At 44.4% G+C, this 20818-nt stretch overlaps 1 long non-coding RNA gene across 1 annotated transcript in view; it reads right to left on the reverse strand.

Moving 5' to 3' along the window:
* Nucleotides 1-20272, reverse strand: part of LOC137167388 (uncharacterized) — a 49311-nt gene extending 29039 nt beyond the window's left edge. Inside the window, exons 1-2 of the long non-coding RNA XR_010924105.1 lie at nucleotides 19950-20272; nucleotides 18889-19191 (exon numbers count right to left, since the gene is read on the reverse strand). This is a non-coding gene — a long non-coding RNA (uncharacterized lncRNA). The remainder of the gene's footprint in view (nucleotides 1-18888; nucleotides 19192-19949) is intronic.
* Between the last annotated feature and the right edge of the window lie 546 nt (nucleotides 20273-20818).

The raw sequence follows: 20818 nt of genomic DNA on the forward strand, positions 1-20818 counted from the left end.
GAAAAGGCAGACAAGACGTGTTAAATTCTCCGTTTGGGGGAGGATTGTGTGGGAATGTGGAGGGGGAGAATCGTCCCCTTTTTTCTTTGCCGACCCCCTTCACCCTCCCCGCAATCCCGCTTTGACTTTTCCCACAGAAGTAGCCAACCTCCAAGAATGCAAATGACATTCATTATGCAAATGCATGCAAATCAGGTTTAACTATCAGAAGAGGGGCTCGGAATTGCTAATGGGTTAACTCTTTCACTCGCAGCCACCACGGCGATTCTGAAAGGGCCAGTGGCTTCCTTTGGCTTTTTTATTTTTCTCCCCTATTCACTTTCACATACACACCATTCCCTCCCTAAACTCTGATCCACCACTCCAAATCCAAATTGGTCTGGTAAATGGTGGCAGACACAAGGCACCTTTCTCCTGCTATCTGCTTGTTGAGCCCCACTTTTCACACAAGCGTAAGGTTGAGGGAACACAACCGGGGCATCCGGTAAGACAAAGCAAAAAACATTGGCAGGGGAGCAGCAACCCCTTCATTAACTGCATCTGCAGGAGAAGAGAAACAAAGCAGGCTTAAGCCCAGAATTTAAAAACACAGCCATCGATGGAACATAAAAACCCCTCCGTGATGAACCGGCAAAAAGCTAGGGCAACCACCCAGGGTTCGAATCCAACCAGCCGCCGGATGCCAGGATGGCTGCAAAAAAATACATTCTCTTTCCTTCACCCGCAAAAGCCCTTCACCTGTTGGAAGTTTCATTTTTGTTTTAAAATTGAAAGACAAAATGGATCATTTCCCACAATGGTGAGTGAGCAAAAGGGAAAAGAGAACAAAAATACAGATTGCAACAACTGCGGATGTATAGACCCCGATCCTACAAACCCCTCCATTCTCACTTGGGCGAATGCCGGGGTCCGGTTCAATGGAGCTACTCATGGGAGTAAAGGCCTATAGAGACATGTGTAGACAATAGGATTAGACGTGTATCCCCTGCTCCATGGCTCCCACTTATTTTTCTATTATATTCTGGCCTTACAGCGTATGCTACGATAGAAGGACTCATTCTGCAGTTCCGGGAACAGGGCAAGGACGGACGGACGGATAGAATAGCTCAGAATTAACCTCCCTATAACCTAAGCTAGATGACTTCTCTGAAGAGCAAAATAAATGTGTGAATCAAAAAAAAAAAAAAGAAATGAACATTGGAGTGCCCAGTAAAACACAGAATTACATTAAATCTCTGTAGAACTCTAAATATTTCATAGATCCGTTATGAATTAGAAATATTTTAATATCATTGCGGCTGTTTGGCTAGTAACTATGAGGCCTGCTAGTCTGGGCTAAAGCATGCTATAATTTCTATTACCCCTGCCTTCCTCACCACACCTACCTCTTTATTTCAACCAACTGTTATCACTTATCTTTTTGATTGTAAGCTCTTTGGGACAGCAACGGTCATTTATGATACGGCCAGCATTCTCCCCAAGTGCCTAGTGATTTTCAGTGTCTAACTAGAGGCACCTTACAGGGGTTTCCTTTTAAGACAGGGCTGTTCAATTTGGGGGGAGGGCGGGGGGGGGGGGGGGAAATCAGGCTCCTTTAAAGTGTCTCAATTTGGGCACGACTAAAATTCAGGTGCCCAGACTCACTAGTCATTTCTGAAAACGCAGCCCTATTTTTGTACAATGCTTAGTGCAACAGAGCTCCAGTCTGAGGCTTCTAGGTGCTAATGCAATATAAAGCATTGTGTTTGTACAGCACCTTGCGTAATGGGGTCCCAGACCCTATCTACGGCTCCTAGGCACTACCGTGATGCAACAAATAATAAAAACATTGGTAAATACTATAATGATCATCATCATCATCGAGTATTCAAAAAATCATAAATCAGACTCTCTATGTACAAAAACACCCGATGGGATTTAAAATAATAATAAAGTTGGGGCTCTTTTTATTAGTCTTCTGGTCTCTGAACCTTTTGGGGATGTACATTTCCAAGCTTTCCTCCGAAACCATGAGAGCTTACTGCCTTTGTTATAATAGTTTAGCCTCCTGAGGGCTGGAAAAGGTTGGTCTAATTTCAGTCGTTGGGTTTAGTGGCTTGTGATATACAGGAGGTCAGACCAGACAATCTGGTGGTCCCTTCCGGTCTTAAACGCTATGACTACGTTATTAAATGAAAGTTGAGAGTCTCGCATGCTTCCAGGAACTGGAGGTTCAAGAAAAAAAAAAAACCAATCAAATATTGTGAGACTTGCAATCAAATCAGGAGAGTTGGCCACTTACTCAATAAAAGACAGCAAAACCACAATAGCAGAACCATGAATGGAAACGTTCCTTTAAGAAAAAGGAGGAATATTTTGCAGCAACACATTTAGAAGGTTCATATTTGACGTCACTTAGTTGACGATCCCTTTACCTTGTCAGAGCATTGTTAAACGGGCTGGAGGGTAAATGAGAATTCACGTCTGATTTTTCGATCCCTCCTGAATAATGGTGGGTTGGTTGGAAGAGCTGACTCACCCCTGGGGGTGTATCCCAGGATACTTTCCTGAATCAGGGCCTGGGTGTATGTTTTGCTTGGGGGGAGGCGGGAGAGGAAGACTTAAAGAGCAGAGAAGAGGGAGGGGGGAAAACCCAATAAAATACAGGATGGAAAATGGAGCAGGTGAAGCGATAAACAAATAAAGAGAGACAGCATGTGGTGAAGAGCAGAGGAAAAGAAGAGGAAAAAGGGATCATTTAGAATGAAAAAATGCATTCAGTGAGCATGCACTCACATCAACGTAACACTATTGGGGCTGATTCTGGAAGTACACCAAGGCCTTATTACATCCCTATGGCCATGGAAAGAGGCCTTAACATGAGAGTAGCTGTACTTTGCTTGGTAGACAGTGCCTTGGAGGACTGGGCTCTGAGCCCAGCTTGCCCTCAAGTTACATGCAATTTTTAATGGATTCTAAGGGAGTTGGGTACCAAAATTAAATACCATTTAAGGGCTTAATTTCTTTTAGCTGCTCCTTTGGAAAACCCCAGCCTTTGTATTTAAGCATGAATAACTCCTAGACTTTAAGGCCAGGAGGGACCATCGTGATCATCTTGTCTGACCTCCTGCATGTCACAGGCCACAGAACCTCACCCACCCACTCCTGTCACAGGCCCATAACCTGTGGCTGAGTTACTGACGTCCTTGAATCTTAACTTAAAGACTGCAAGTGACAGAGAATCCACCATTTACTCTAGTCGGGTGGTTTTCAAACTTTTTAGGCCTTTCCAAATAATGTAGTTTACCGTGTACCCTCATCTGAGATAGGGTCATAATATACCTGTGATTAGATTGTCAAGTCTTACTAAATAAAGCACATTGACCGCCATTACAGGATTTTTTTCGCGTACCCCTAGACAAGAGCTCGCATACCCCACTTTGAAAACCACCGCTCTAGTTCAAACCATGCCCCACGCTGCAGAGGAAGGTGAAAACCCAATTTGACATGGGGGGACATTTTTTTCCAACCCCAAATATGGTGATCAGTTAGACCCTGAGCATGTGGCTAAGACCCACCAGCTGGGCATGTGGGAAAGAATTCACCGTAGTAACTCAGAGACCTACCCATCTAGTGTCCCATCTCCAGCCGCTGGAAGCATTTGCTAATAGTTGCGGATGGGTTATACACCATTGCAGGCAACCACATCAGACCATACCAACTCTCTCTCTCTTTTTTTTTTTTTTTTAAAACCCTAAAAGATTTAAAATCAAGAAGAAGAAACCAACTCGTCTCGCTTCAGAAATATGGAGCCAGGCCTGGTTTTTTTTTTTTTTTTGTAAGCACACGCTGTTCAGCTCACAGGGTCATCAAAAGCGCCACCTGCTCATAGGTGCACCTTGTCCACGTTTTCTCTGCACAGTCCGCAAGACTGAGACAGACAGCTACTTATTACTAATGACTGATATGCAACATCATTTTCATATCACAGTGCTGAGAAGGCAAACTTCGCTAATGCTTTTTTATGAGCACACAAAACAGCATGTAAGTTCTCATTAACCTAGGATGAAAACTAGTTAGGATTCCACTTAGCAAATACCTACTGTCAAATTCATCCCAGGAATCAACAGACTTGGATGAAGCTGGGTTACCAGAAAGGAAGATGGATTTATGATTAAGATACTGTGCTGGGAAGCAGATGATATGAGTTCAGTTCCTAACACCAAACACAAACTCCATGAGTAAGCAGTAGGGTCAACTCTTGTGATATTTGGTGATTTTCTTAAAGCCCCATTTCCTGGAGTCATGTGATAAATTGAGAGTCTCTGCTTTCGTTAAAATAAAAGAACAACACATTTTATAACCCTCATGGTTGCAGAGAAGAGTTTGAAACTTGACCCTTTTAATGACTCCAAAACCAGAAGGTAGATAAAAAAAGAACACATCATTAAAAAAACATATCTTGTGATTTTTAACCCAAGCTCAGGATTGTTGGGGGACCTGATATGATTTTTGAACGTTTGGCTTTGGAGAAACAGAGCGAGTCATTTAAGGTCAGATTCATTTTCTTAAACAAAAACACAACCCAGAGCCCATTTTCCACAGGCTCAGCATTCGCTGTTTGCAGATTTTCAACATGCTAAGTTCATTCAAAACCTAGCCTTGCGGGAGCTGAGAACCCTTCTGAAATTTCTGACCTTGCTCATTGGCGGAGCCAGGATTAGAACCCCTCCTGCTTCTCAGTCCAGCGCCAAACCCACTGGACTATGCAAGTTAAAAGCAAAAGAGTGGCAACTGGGGCACAGAGAGCTCAGATCCCCATACCCAGCTTTCAAATTACATGGGCCCAGTGGATAAAGCAACAGTCAGAGATTGAGCAGACAGATTCTATTCCTGCTCTGCTGTGTGACTTGGGTCCTCCTTTCCTTCCCACACACTTTATCTACCTTGAATAAAGTCTCTCTACAATGTGTTTGTACCACACCTTGTAAAATGGGGCATAGGGCTCAGCTGGGAACCTCTGATGCTACTGGAATACAAATAAATATTATAATATTTAAGGCAGTCATTTACCTTAAGATCTCAGATTTCATCCAACAGGTCAAAAATATTATAAAAGATATTAATACAAAAAAAAAAAAAAAATGAAGTTCTGTGAATATTCACTCCAATTTTTTTTTCAGTGAGTATCTTTCATGTCCCCCTTTTGCACTGCCTTTCCACCAGCATTTACACCATCCAATTGTGCTAGGAAAAACATTCCTGTAATGTGACTTCCAATTACAACAGATTGAAAAAGTGAGAAAACAATTGTGTGTGTGGGGGGAGGGGGGAAATGTCCTTTTGGGGGCATTTTTCATCCAAATGAAAACTTTCAACGTTTTCAAACCAGCTCGGTTTTCAAAAACCCACAGGCAAGTTTGGTGTGGAGTGCTCACCCAAACCGGGGGCAGAATCGATGCTCTGTAGCATTTCTGACCCATCACAGCTTGAACAACAAATACTTGTGCAGAACTCTACACCGTTAGCTCATTCTGTTAAAGGACATAGGAAAAACAAAAACGAAACACCTGGATTTGTGAGGAGGTAGAAAGAAAGAATTGAAAGTTTGTGACATCACTCAACCAAGGAAAATTGGCCATTTTCAACATTAAGTGGAGGGTGAAGAGGGAAATGGATACATCTGAAAGTTAAAATAAGGATCTCGGGTTCATGCTTCTGGAAGGGCAATATGTTCCAATGGACTGAGTATAGAATCCAGGGCTCCGCGTTCTATTCCCATCTCTGGCAATGACTTCCCCTCACTTTGTGCTTTGCTTTCCCCCCATTTGTAAAATGTGAATCACAACATTGTGCCTGATCCTTCCGACACAGGCTTTACAGCTTACAATCCTAATACAGGACAGGAGTCATCTTCAGGAGATTAGAATCTTTGAAATCACAGGAGTAAGGGTTGCAGCTCAAATGCTCAAATATGGTGCCCAACCAGAGATTTTGAGCGTTTTTTTTAAAAATTAGCATTTTTCCATTACAACAGTTGGGAAAGCAGCATAATGGCAGCATGGTTTAGTGGACAGGGCAGTGATTTGGGAGTCAGGAGACCTGGGGTGATATCCTGGTCCCACTGAAGTCAACGGAAATTTAACTTCAATAGGGTCAGGATTTCACCCCTTGGATTCTATTCCCAGCTCTGTCACCGACCAGCTGTATGGTCTTGGGCAAGTCATCTCGCCTCTCTCCGCCTCAGTTTCCCCTCCCACCTTTTGTCTATTTAGATTTCAAGCTTTCTTGGTAGGAACAGTTTCTGACTAGCACTTTGCACATCTCCAATTTTGGAGGGCACCTCTGGGTGCAACTGTATTTCAAATAATAATGAAAGCATGTGCCAAAATAGCCCTGAATTTTGACCATTCCTACTGAACAACAGCATTGGAGGAGGAGAAGGAGAAAGGAGTTCACAGGCATGTTGCCAATTCTCGGGATTTTAATGAGCCTCACAATACTAGGTAGTTCTTCTTAAAACTTCAACTCCTGGACGTAAGTGATCAGATGAGAATCTCTGGTCTGGTCTACCCTGCAAACTTAAAAAAAAAACAAAAAAACCAATACACCTCCATTACTAACTTAGCAATGCCAATAAAACCCTGCCGACAGAAAAAAGAAAGTTTCTAGCTCTCATGGTTGCAGAGTAAAGTTTGAAAATGTGACCAGACGTAACTCTAAAGGCTCAAACACCAGAAAGCAATCTCCCCTCCCCCCAATTTATTATGTTCTTTTAAAAAAAAAAAAATCTCCTGAGTTTTAAGACACTCTCACGAATCTTCCTGAGGCCGGACGCAATTTTTGAATGTTTGAGGCTGGTGATCCGTTCACAGATCAGCCCCTCTCTCTGGTTTCTCCCGGAGGCGCAAGTGTTCGAGAGCCAAATTTGCCCAGGACCCCCGTTCCTTAAGAAAGCAAGGCTCGGTTGCCTTCTACAAACTCTGCAGTGGCAACAAAAGGCCCTTTCAAACTCTTCCAGACGCAAGTCCTTCAGCTCAATTAGTCAGGCACACAGAGACACAAAAAAAGCCTTCCATTCAGGCTAGTGGCTGGCTGTGGAGGACAAGGGAAAAGAATGGATCTTTCTCCAGTGCTTTCACTGGGTGTCATAACAAGCAGAAAGACCTCTTATTGGGGGATTATTGGAGATAAGAGCCCCACCGAGGAGTTGGCGCAAAAGCTGGGACGGCAAAAGCAGGGGAGAGAAAGAGGGGGAAAAATAAAAAACATTTGGAAGCTGAAATTCCCAAGCTCAGGAAGAAACAAGCTGATCATAATTCATTCTCTCTACACCTCTTACATGGCATCTCATTTTATCATGATCATTCAAAATTAGGTAAGGGGGAGGGGGAGGAAATGCAACCAATTCTCCACCGACCTGCACCTTATGCAATTATTTACACTAGTGTAAAGTGGATGTAAAATGCTACCACATCACCATGGAAACATTTTACAGCCACTTCGCACCGGCTCAGATACCCACACAGGATTCAAGCCAACAGAGAATCAGGCCCAATTAATATCCCACTCCCTTTAATTTGTCCCTGTCTGAAAGAGAAAATAACCAAGCATTGCCAGCTCTCGTGATCTTATTGAAAAAACTCATGATATGATTTAGTTGGGGTTAGTCCTGCTCTGAGCAGGGGGTTGAAATATATGACCTCCTGAGGTCTCTTCCAACCCTAATCTTCTATGATTCTATGAATATTTGGTGGTTTTCCTAAAGCCCCAGCTCCTGGAGACAAGTGAAATCAATGGCAGTTAAATGCCTAAATAACTTTGAGGATCTGAGTAAGTTTTTAGCCCTTATAGTCATGAAGAAAAGCTTGAAAATATGGCCTAAGTGTAACCCTGAAAGCACAGAAACTAGAAGACAAATAAAAAGAGCTACTCAGTTTCGTTTTAAATCTCATTTTTTGAGGCTAGACTCCAGATTTTTGAATGTTTGCAAAGGCAAAAGTGACTAGTGATTTTGGGTGTCCAGTTTGAGATCCATTAAAGGTGCCTGATTTTCTGAAAACCAGGTTCTTTTAAGGTGTCTGAAGTTGGGCACCAAAATCTCTAGTCCCTTTTGAAAATCTTTGCCTAAATTCTTTTTCGGGAAGGTTGCAGGGAGGGGAAAAGACAAGAAATCATCTTCTACTTATGTTTGTACAGCTTAAGTGCACTGCTGCCACTCAAACAAACAGACTGGGACGGAGGTGCAGAACTCTGACCCAGATTTCAAACACCATCGAAGTCGGAGGGGGGGGTGGGGAGGGAGGCCAAATCATGGAGCTTTTGTAGGACTAAGTATTTGCGTGTCCAATTTGAGAGAGAATTTTTAGGGGGCAGGTGTTCTGCATGGTCTGAAAATCAGGTCCCTTGAAGGGGGTCTTAATTTGGGACCCCCAAAATTGAAGTATTCAGAAAAATCACTTGTCACTTGACCCCCAACTTCCAGTCCTGGGCCTTAACCCCAGAGTTATCCCTTCTCCACAGCTACTTGTGCAAGTGTCAGAGGCTGCATCCCAGTCAGGCCTGGCATAATTGTATTGCCATCCTCAGAACTCAGACCTCTATAACCATTCTTCCAATCAAGCAATGGGTCTTCTAGAGGAACGAAAGCAGCTAGACTGGGCTGAAAAGCACAGCCAGACTTCAACTTAAAAAGTGAAAAATTCAGATGGAAATGAATGGTAAATCAAGCACCAGACAGCAGTCACCCTCAGCCAGATTTACGAAGGTATTTAAGTGCCTAAAGATGCAAATTTACTGCGATTTACAAGAGCTCTTAAACAAATGAGGCTCCTAAATCCCAGAGACAAGCAAGAGGAGTTAGGTGCCCCACTACCACACCACTCACTTGGATGGGTGGATCAGGTCCTAGGGGCATAATTACGGTCTAGCAAAAAAAAAAAAAAAAAAAAGACTCCTGACACAGGAAAAAGCAAAATTCATCCAGGGTTTGTCTACCTGGGGGTATCCGGGGAAATTAATCCAAATTAACAAAAGGTGTGAATTTGAAGTGCATTCGTTAAACTGCATTAAATCCCTGTGTGGATGCTGTCATTCAGAATTAAAGTGGCCTTAATTTGGTTTTGCCCAATTCGCTTCCAAAGTGAATCATGCTAAACCGAATGAAGACCACTTTAGCTCTGAATGAGGGTGTTCACACAGGGGTTCAATGGGGTTTAACTAATCCCCTTCCAGTTCACACCTTTAATTAATATGGATTTATTTGCCTAGATATCCCTAGGTAGACAAGCCCTATGTCATTTTAGAGGGGCCTTTCCCCACTCTCCCTACTCCAGCCTGCACCCAGAACAATTGTTGACCTGACGGAGTGGGTGCCTTGAAAATAGGTTTTCTTCCCCCCTGCCTCCCTCCAAAAGTCAGATCCCTTGAGAGGAATTGTCCTAGCTCTGGTTGCATGGGGGCAGATCCTAGCTCCAGGACGCTAAGTCATTGAGGCTGTGCTGATATACGCGAGCTTGGGTTCTGCCCCATAACTTCTTGTGGGTACGCTCCATGGAGTGCCGGCCCTGATCTGTTAAGCTCAGCTCCATTCCACTCAACAGTAGCTAAGGATCAGATGCCTTCAGCTAACGCCCCACAAGGCTGATTATTGCTTAAATGCCTTGTGAGAAGAAAATTCCCTCCCATTCTCACCTCCCAGCTCTTAAACTACTCGCTACATCAATCGCCCCCTTTTCCCTGCTTTTTAAAATAGCATGGACCAGACATTCTGCTGACATCAATCCACATAGCTCCATTCACAACAGCGGAGCTTAGCCAGTTTCCACCAGTGGAGGACCTGGCCATCTCGGTGTTATTTTGGGAAGGTGCTTACCTGGGTCTACATCGTCAAAGCACCAGCACAAACTAACTTATCCTCATCACAACCCTGGAGAGGAGGAGGCGGCGCATTGACCCTATTATGCAGATAGGGCAACGGTGCCACAGAATAGATCCCCTGAGGATACAAATGGACTTTAGTGGGGGCCACCTCCATTTACACCTGCTAAGGATCTGGCCCCTAAGGTCAGGTCAATCTTTAGTGTAACTCCATTGACCCCAGTGGAATTACACCACAATGCATATGTGCGCAAGGGTACACCGAGTCCAGAACAGAACCTAGGAGTCCTGATTTCCCCAGCTTAGGTTCAGTCAACCAGACCATTAGGAGCAGACAAAACAAAAGCATGTTCAGTGTTTATTAATTAGGTCTTTGGGCTAGGATTTGGCAGTTTCCCTGTGTCACAGAGTGAGCGAAGCCCGGTAGTCTTAAAGGGCCAGCTCACTCGGTTTCAGTAGCTGCCTGTACCACTCTTCCTACCACGTCACCGATTAAACATTTAAGGCACCCTTCCTCCTGTAAAACAGAGGGATTTGGGATTGTCTAAACTCCCTGTCAAGAACTGGCTTGCGATACCGCCAGTGTGAACACAGCATCTCTCACGAACCCCCTTAAATATTCCTAAATCTTAGAAACCCATTCCCGAGCCATGCTGCATGGCATTGGTCTCCTGCAGAATGCATGCTCCCGTTTTGACACGTCCAGCTACTCCTGGTCAGGCATATGCACTGACGGCCAGATTTGCCGTTTACACCAAGGCCCCTTTATACTGCTCTGGCAACGCAAAGGAGCCGGAAAGTGGAAATAAACTACATGCACACCCGCTTTACACCACTCTGGCAGCACAAAGGGCCTTTATAACGGAGATTTAGGCCCACAGGTATCACCCTTCGTTTTGAATTAAGCTGCATACTGTTAGCATGACAGATACCAGCCCAGATTCTGATGACAGTCACATGATTATAAAAGGCAAGAGCTCTCTACCAGAGTCATTCCGGATGTACACCAGATTCTGGTCCACCCTCTACTACTCAGAGATGGGCTTGAACCAAGCTCACGGATCCAAGCACCCCTTTAACTTTGGAGGTGTTTGGAATGCAAACACAGACCCCGACCCAAAACTGGCAGCTGACCTGCTAGAACAGGCCAGCCCAAAACTCCAGAAGCAAAACTTGCAGTGTAGGTCAGCTGTTATTAAGAATTTGTACGATGACGCATTTCATCTTCAAAAATGGCTTTGCAAACACTAACGCTTTGCTGTCTTCCCGGCCCAAAAGCAGCGATAATCCCATTTTCCAGATTGAGGGATTGGGCGGTGGAGGGGAAAGAAATGAAGCAGAGAAGGTAAGACCTACTGACGGCCATAAATTACATTTACATTCACTTTAAGGCCCCTTTACACGTCAGGATTTTACTGTAAACGAGAATCAGGTCCTGTCCGTTGCTAAGGGCTGCAGATGCACCTTTCAGCCACGCAGTGTTCTTCAAGGCAGCCAGCTAGATCTGATGCTGTCACATGAGCCTAGGCCAGCAAAATCTTCACTTGATTTGCTTGTGCATGTGGGAAGGATGGGGACATGTTCTCCAGCCTGCCGGCGGGTAGCAAATACCCTGGAGCAAGCTCCACGGCTCCTCCATCACATCCAATCACCTCCTACTGCATCTGAGCGACCTTTCTGGTTGCGGGCCGTCTCTTTGGACTAACCTAAGAGCCGAGAGTTCCTCGTTCCACTTCAGGCCGTGGTCGGTGTGACTTCAATCAGGCTACCCACTCGGGGCCAAAAGTCCAGTCTGGTCCCACTGCAAGCCAGCCAACACCTCACTCAAACTCGGTGACTGATTTGAAGCGGTCCCCCTGCACCCCTCAACTCACCACTCTCCTCCTCAGAGACATCAGCCTAATGCAGCTTGGTTCCACCGAACGGAGCTAAGATGCTTCAGGGACATGGGGTCTAGACGGCCATCACACGCACCAGGGGACACGGGACCAGGAGCATGTCAGGGAGACAAAGGTCAGGCCACCATTGCACCCATCAAGGGACATGGGTCCCAGGCCAGTCTAAAGAGCCCACTGCTGGTACGAACCCTGAGCTCTGACATCCCTAGTCAGCCTCTCTCCCCACCAACGCTCAGTGCCGGTGGCAAGTCGGCTGTGAGGCCTTCTTGAGCCAGTCACATTCTTTATTCGAAGACTTTAGCTGCTCTGGATCTTAGGTCCAGGAGTTGACACGGTTATTCATCGCGTCACACAGGCTCCTGTTCCCACAAACTCCGCCACTTGCTGAAATTAAAGCAGGGCCTGATCCAATTCGTACGGCAGTTTAGCTCCCCCACTCCGCTGGTTTGTCATAATCCCAACATAAAAAAAAAAAAAAAAAAAAAAAAAAAAAAAATCACTCCCTGGAAACCGCACAGGTATTCCGAAGCCCCAATTGTTTGAAGAGGGAAGATTGTGTTCTCCACACAAAAGATTTTTCACCCCCTTTCCATTGATCATTCCCCCCCACGCATTTCCACAGCTGGAGGTTTTAATAAGCATTTTGTACTCCAAAAGATGCAAATTTCAGGAAACCTCTCTCTTTCCCGGGGCTCAGAGGGTCCCTCCAAACCCAGGAAGCTAGTGTGACAGAATAATCACTCCATAGCTTCACATTATATCTGACCTGCCACCTTTAAGCAACACACAGGAATTCCTTGGACTCAGAACAGAAGCTGCCTTTCCCTCTATGGAGTGAGGATGGACTTTTGACTCAGGCCCGGGGCTGAACCCAAGATCACTACAGTCCAATTGCCAGCTCTGCTACCGACTCTCTGAGACACCCTGGTCAAGTCACTTAGTGAACGTAAATGAGAATCTCTACGTTACTCCCACTTTGCACACTGCAAGAAAACATCCTGCCACCACTCGTCTCCGAGCTCAGATCAGCTCACACTACAGCTTGGGCTCGCACTACAGGGCTAAAAATAGCAGTGTGGACATTCCCAGTCAGGCTGCAACTCGGAAACACAACAAGGGGGGAGGTGGGGTGGGTCTCAGATCCCCAGTTCCCGCTCACGCAACGTCTACCCCATGAGCCCAAGTCAGTCCATCTAGGCTCTCAGACTTGCTGCCGCTAAGGGTTTTTTTAGTAGTGTACTTACCCTTTTAAGGCCCCATTACACCTCCAGAGCAGTGTGCAGAGGCCTTAGTGTCAATGAGATTTACACCCTTAGACTCTGCCTTAGTTCCCATCTGTCAAACCAGGATAATCATCATTCTTTTCACCCACCTTTTATCGGTCGTCTCTACTCAGGTCCTGATCCTGCAGAGACGTGACTAACACTAGACACGACGGCCCCCCATCAGCAGTCCCTTCCTTTTCAGCAGAGCACTGAAGCACAGATTTCAAGTTTAGACCCAGGCTGATGTCCCATTGGCTTCCATGGGACTTCAGCACCGGCTTAAAGTCAAGCCAATGCTTACGTGCTTTGCAGAATTGGGGATAAGGAGTAGTTCCGCCCCGTCCATCATCTCCCGGAAATCATGGAGGAGCTCAGGCTTCAATTGTCAACAGCCTAACACAATGGCATCCCTTTCTGCTGGGGCCTTGACGTGCAACTGTAATACAAACGATCGCTGGTGTTTAGATCTCTCAGGGTTTGGGGGACCAAGTCTCTTCTGTGCAAAGCATAAGCCTAGTTCTTACCATGAGGCGTCTGTGATTCGCCAGGTAATTAAAAAGAAAAAAGGAGCTAATAAAAATGTCTATGTTGCATTAAATAAAAATTGCTTACCTGACTTTCTAACAGCACCTGTTAATACTGAAATGAAGTGAACGTATTATTAAAAACAAAACAAAAAACCCTCTAAATTAACTTTTCACCACCAAGGCTGATTAAAGGTATTAAAAATAAATTATTATCCAGAAGCAAATTCTCATTTGCACAAAGGGGCCTGAAAGTAAATAACCGGAGTTTACACCCATTTAAAGGTCCCTTTAAGCTGGCAGAGAAGCATAAAGGGACATTAGCGTAATGAGAAGCAGACCCTTTCAACGGCCAAGGTTTTTAAAGATGATTAATGATTCTGGGGTGCCCAACTTGAGACGCCTTAAAGGAGCCTGACTTTTTCTCCAGTCCCTGTCTTCAAGCTTCCATCCACCCTCTGAAAAATGTTATACGCAGGCCCTGGCCTCATCACTTTTCACAAGAGTCAGGGTGTCAAACTCAGGATCCCGGCCAATTTCAAATTTGGATCATAATAAAGGCCTGCTTTTACATAGCACCTTTCATCTCAGTCATTTTACAACTGTATATGTACAGCACATATATGTAATGCAACTAATTGGCCTACAGTACCACAGTAGAAGTATGATGATGTTTTTGGCTAAGGACCAAATTTATTCTATTGTAGGACTGGTCAAAATTATTCCACTGAAACGTCTTTACTCTGGAAAATTGGGTTAGTGACCAAACAACAAATCTGGCGGAAAGCGTCTGCTTTCCTCAAAAAAAAGTTTTTCATCCAAAAACAGAAAAATGTTCAGTGTCCAGAAGTTTTGGGCCCAAAACGTTTCCCTGTTCAGCCGCCGGAAACCAAAATACTTTTGTTTTTTCAATGAAAAGTTAAAAATTGCCAATGAAAATGTGGATGAAAATGAAAATATTTTCATATTTGTCAAAGCTTCTTGGGGAGAGGGGGACATTTTTGACCAGCTCTGTTCTTATGGATCTTTACCATTCATGCAGAACAGAGAAGATTTAGGTTTTAAGGACACAAAGAACTGTGTTCATAACTCAGAAGTACGAAGCAGTCAGCAATGGGGAGGATCTGACTTTATGAACCCAAGAAATGTAGGACGTTCACAGCAGGTAATTAAACCACATCATTTATTCCACAACTGCTTTCCTCTTACCTAATTCCACTCAAAGGCAAACCCACAATTCCGTTGCTAGTCTTTGCCTCCCATCTCAGAACCGTTGTGCAGTATTATTAATGCACAGTGGCGGCAGTAATTCCACCCTAGAAGTGGCTGCGTGTCAGTGGAAGGTAAAGCACATCATATGATGTGCTGATTTTCATATATTCTGAGGCCCCGTTACACAACTCTGGCAATGTGAAGTGACCTTAAAGCAAGCGTCAATTATGCTTAAACTCACTTTAAGACCCCTTTGCATGGCCAAAGCGATATGGCCTTAATGTAAATGAGAAATTGGCCAATAGTATCTTGCACCCATCGTGTGTGTGCATAAAAGGTGCAGAACAATAGTGAAATTAAGCATACGATCTGTAAACCTATTCGGGAACCTTCCAGATGAAAGTCACTCTGTAAGAGTAAGGGATTATTAAATGATTATATGGGACATTTTCTCCCAAACTGCTTCACTTAAAGACCGAAGAAAAGAGTACTGCAGCAGTTTCTTTTTAAATAAAATAAATAAATAAATATGTCATGCCACTCTTCAGCGTGTAACAGAACATTAGAAGCTAATCTCTCTACACAAGGTATGTAAGCATAACTCCTATGAATGTCAATGGGAGTTATGCAGACATAAGGAAGAACAGAATGGACACTGCTGAGTGTTAACCAGTCAAATCAGAATGTCCAGGCAAGCTTAAATGGCGGCACGTAAGCTGCAATTTGGATCAATGTCACGCCAGTACGCTGAGATTTCTTATTGCAACTGACTTGTGCTGAAATATATTGGGCAGGGTGGTGAGGAGTCTGCCGTTTACCAGATCTGTATTGTTATGGTTCAGATTCTGTGCAGCTTCAGAAATGGCCAGACCTTTAGTTTGGTAGCTAATTCGATACTTAGCAACGGCCATGCACTGCAGACAAGGATGGAAAAAACCCCACCCATCCTTCCTTCTCAGCTCAGCTCCCCTTAAACGTTCTACACTAGGCAGCTAGGCCGCACCCGAACTCCACGCCTCTCTTGGGTGTGATGCCATCGCTACGGTATGTTGCCGGGTCCCTAGGGACAAATTGACCTGTGAAGACTGGGGAGACGAAATAGACCAGCAGGAAGAAAATTCTGGCCTTGTCTCCATAGCAAAGGCTTGGCGGAAAGGAGAAAGCACTGCATAGAACTCAACCTTGAAATCCTGCTTGTGAGATGTCAGTAGGCCTGATTCTCATTTACACAAAGATCCCTTTATATCACAATGCAAGCCTAATAGGACCTTTAAGGTGGCTGAATATTTACTCCTACTTTAAGCCTTACCAGAATGATGTGCAGGGACCGGAGCGTCAACAAAAATCATGCCCGTTGTCTGTACAGGCCCCCATTCATCACTGCCCTGCACACTGGGCCAGGTTCTCATGGACACCAAGGCTCCCCTACACCACTCAGGTAGTATAAAAGGGATTTAAGGAAGATGTACACCTGTGTCCACTTTAAAGGCCCCTTTACAGTGCTAGAAAGTGGTGTAAAGGGACCAGAGTATAAAGGAGAATCAGGCCCAGTTGGAGTCATTCATGTGAGTCAGACAGCAGCTCTTTGGCCCAATGGCCCTGACTCTTGATGACTTACTACGGGCAATTAGAGTCCTAGCCTATTCCCCCAATACAACCTGCACCTCATGGATCAAATTCAGCCCTGGCGTAACTCCACTGACCTCAAAGACATAACAGCATGGGAGGAATTTTATCCCAGAGGTCAGCTACATCTGGCTGAATTATTTGTTGTGCATTAAATCTCTCTCGCCATGATTTCTGATAATGGTTTTGCTATTCCCAGGCAGTTTACGTCAACAAATTACAGCTTATGGTGTCTCCCCTACACTACTGATAGCATGTAATTGGTCACCTAAAAAAATCCATAGTACTGTTCCTGGTCCCTGATTGGACGACTTTTTTAAAACCAGAAAATAACCAATGGCAGGTCGCAAATGGCGTACAGCCAGTGCTTTTGTTCATGCACAAGCACTCTCGCTTCCACAGGACTACAGGCGTCTACACTACCAGTGGCCGTGCTCCAAATGGTCATGTGAACGAATGCGTTCACACAAGTGCTTGTGCACAGCAAGCGCGTGTATAAAATGAACGGCCATGCGGAATTCCAACACGTCTGCAAACACGCACCGCTCTGCCCCCGGGAGCATTTCGATGTGTGTCAGTCGTTTCCTCAATGTCACCCATTTAATGAGTCTGCTTTCTGGGGAAGAAGGATGCTCTTATGATAAAGCACAGGACTGGAACTCAGGAGATTGTGTCAAAATACTGGCTTTAATGAAGTCAGTGGTAAAACTCCCCTGGGCCTCACTGTGGCCAGGATTTTCACACTGAGTTTCTGGCTTTGCCCCAGGGACCTGATCTGAAATCAATGGGAATCTTTCCCCTGACTTCAGTGGTCCCTTAACCTTACCCGCCCCAATTCTCCATCACCCTGCACCATCACTTATGCAAGCGCAAGGTGGATGTGGAAATACTACCTGGCCAGAATAACAGTACTCTGTACTGGTATAAGCAATGGCACAAGGAGAAGTACAACAGAGAATCCGTCTACTGATAAACTGGAGTTTTATAACTTCCCTGATTCACAGGAGCACTGGGGAGATAGATCCATAAATACACGGGAGGTGCTCAGATACTAAAGCGACTGTGGCAATATAAATACCTAAATAGATGGATAACAAAATAAGTAAGGTAGGTTCCTCTTAGACTTTCACTGAGTAGATTGCAAACAGATAGTATGACTGCATTGAATTCTTTTGCACTACGGGGCCATGGCTGAAGGAAAAAAAACCTTGTTTATTAATCATATGTTGGACAATCTTTCATATTGCACTAAGAACTACATCAACAACAAGGATAAGTTATAGATCAGGGTTGGTTTCCGCTGCTTTTTTAAAAAAGTTTCTGATGAACTCAGTCAACACAAGATAGAAATTAACAGGTCCAGCAAAGTTCAAGAGTGAGTTCTTATTATGTACATCACAGGAGAGGAGTCACATGAAGTTGCAATGCTACAAAGCATTCTTTTCCAAAATTATCGCAGATGGTGTCACTGAAATTTAATATTGGCTTTTTAATTCATTGATTATGAAATGTTTCTTGGAGTATAGTCCTGAGGTTTTTTTTAAGTCTGTTACAGGACCTTTGAGTTCTTCGAAGCGCCATAAGATAACTTTCCAAATAGGTTGGTATATTTTGTTGACGAAGTCTATGTCAACCAATATGAACGTTTACCGTCAATACGGCGCACAGTCCAAATCTTTGACCCAAAATTCCCTTTTAAGATAAAGTAGGTAAGATTTCTCAAATTCCTTTGGAAGCAAGTTGGCAGATAATCCAGGGAAGGGGGTAAAGAGCAAAGTGAATTTGAAGTCAGAGAGGAAGAATTATACACAATTCAGTAAAATCCCATTATTCTCATGCAGATTCACACAGAACATGGATTTTTTTTGTTGTTGGTAAATTCCCAATTTTGGAATCTTGAATCCTTTTAAAGAAATGTGCAAAGACAAAAAACTTTTTTTTTTTTTTAAACGTTCAGGTAGACATATTGGGAGAAAAATTATATAGACAATTTCAAGAAACCACTTTCCAACTCATCATATCACTTTTTTTTCCCCCCTCTCTGTCCCGATAAATTAGATCTGTTAGAGAACAAAATTAAAAATACGTATATAACAGATGGGGGGAAAAAGGGGGAAAAAAAGCAAGAGCCTGTATTTTCAAAGCAACCATTGATAAATGCTATGCTACTGCTGCTTTTTTAATGTAGTACCCCCTCCCTCCAAATAGGCAAAGTAAAATGTACATAAGTAATGGTATTTTTAAAAGACAATCCAACATAGCTATCTAGATTGATAGATTGATTCCTTGGTGCTGTCTGATTGGTTATGCAACTAAAGCGCATCCCTTCTCTTTAGTCAGTGTCCTGCTATTCGACTAATTCATCATTTATTAGAAGTTTTACTTGTGCAATTCAATTTCAGGAAGCTAGTTTTGCTTAAGACAGGTGTTTTCTTGACATGCACTGAACTGATAACCCCCCTTTAATTTATATAGAGCAAATAGGTTCTTAAAAAAAAATCCTACCTCAGGTTTTAAATCCCATTTCAAAAAGGTGCCTTTTTTCCTCTTTTCCTCTCTCTTTCTTCTTTCTTTTTTCCTCCCTCCTCTTCTATTCAATGGCTTTCTTTCTTCTCCTCATCCTCCTCAGGCGTGTAATGGGGTTATTTTTACTTTCGGTTATCTAGCTTTATGAAGAATTGACACCACTCATACAGCTAGATAACCAAAGATAACAACCAACCCCTGAAGTCTATAGCACCAGCAGCAAAAAACCAAACAAAAACAGAAACACCTTCTTTTTCTCCAGTGGGTTTCAGTTGCGCTTGTCTTTTTAGGAGAAGAGGGAAATAAATAAAAAGATGCAAATATTAACAAAAGGAACCAAATCCTGAGAACATAAACGCATTGGGGACCCTGACCCTGTAGCTCACTGAAGTCAATGGCAAAACGCCCACTGATTTCAGTGAGACAAGATCGAGCCCTGTAATTGTAAAATGCATTTTTAAAGCAAAAGCACAGTGATTACGAGAACCACACAAAAGAGTCATTTCTTAACTGAGCTGCAAATCTTTTTTTGACTCACTTCGCTTGGTATCACCTAAGATTTGTAAAGTGGAGAATTAAAAACTTTAATATATATATTATTTTTAATGTGCAGAGCTTTAAGAAATTTGCAAAACAAAGCCAAAAAAAAAAAAAAAAATCAAGGGTCTGACACAGGTGAATATCATTTGTCCATAGATCAGCATGCAACTTTAGAGATACATATACCACTAAGTGACCCCCCACAAAAATATTTCATGATTCCTTTAGCATTTCAACACTGCAGAAAAAAAGACCGCCGATGGTAAAGCATCAGAGATGGTTTTTTAAACCAATGCCTTGCAGAAAGGAGAAGGGAGGGTTGAAAATACAGACGGAATGGGAGTGGAGGAGGGAAAAAAGAGGAAAAAATAAGACATGAGCAGGCAGGCTGAGAATCTCTAGCAGAAGACGGGTGACCCTGGGCACACAATCACACCTCTGCAACCAGCCCCGCTGAACACCCCTCTCTTAACAGCAGCTTCCATGCTAAAAGCACTTACATGCTGGGGGGGTGCGTGGGTGGGAAATAGTCGATTTCCTTGAAAACGCCGCGGGTTCTCCTCCTCCTCGCCCCCAGATCGGTCTGCTGCTTCGCCTGGGGCTCCTTCCAGCAGGCAGTCTAGCCTGACTGCCCGAGAAGTCCCCCCTTCCCCGCCCCCCAGCATGGACTAAATGCCACGAGAGGGCCATGGGCAAAGGCAGCATCCTCCACATTCCCCCCAGCGGATCCCGGTGCGAGCAGGTCAGCCCGGCACATGTTCTGAGCAACTCGGAGCTCACCGCCTGGTTTTGCTCCTTCCATCCCAGCCCCTCCGCGTCTCCCCTCCTCCCGTCTGCTCGCTCGCTCTGCCTGCAGCCTCTGCACCGGGGGGAGGAGGAGGAGGAGGGGGGGAGCTGGGAGCTGCACTTTTCATTCATTCTTTCACACTCCCTTCCCTCTCCGCTGCCCCTGATTGGCTCGGGCCGGCCTGACGTCACCCACCCTGGCGCCAACCTCTTTCCAGCTCCCATCAGTTCATCAATGAGCAGAGCCGGGCTGGCAATCCGGAGCCGCAACCTCTGCGTGCACACCCCGGCGCAGAGTGCTTTTCCCTGAGCAGTGCATTCAAATCTGCCAAAAACCTGGTTCCACTTGCCCATGAAGCCGGCAGGCTGCTACTTGAATTTACTCTGAAAACAATAAACCCGGCTTGCTTTTTTTTTTTAAACCCCAAACCCCTTTTAATTGCCCGAATTTTCCAGATTATTATCGTCTGTCATGACGATCACTAATTGTGGCCGAGCGGGGTGGTGTGGAAGGCACCAAGCACTGATTGTGCAATTGCACATACACAGAGCTGAGTATTGCACACACCTATACACATGCATT

Source organism: Emydura macquarii, unplaced genomic scaffold (genome assembly GCF_026122565.2).
Source record: "Emydura macquarii macquarii isolate MOO-44397 ecotype Brisbane River unplaced genomic scaffold, CSIRO-AGI_Emac_v2 contig_2924, whole genome shotgun sequence".
Taxonomy (NCBI): domain Eukaryota; kingdom Metazoa; phylum Chordata; order Testudines; family Chelidae; genus Emydura; species Emydura macquarii.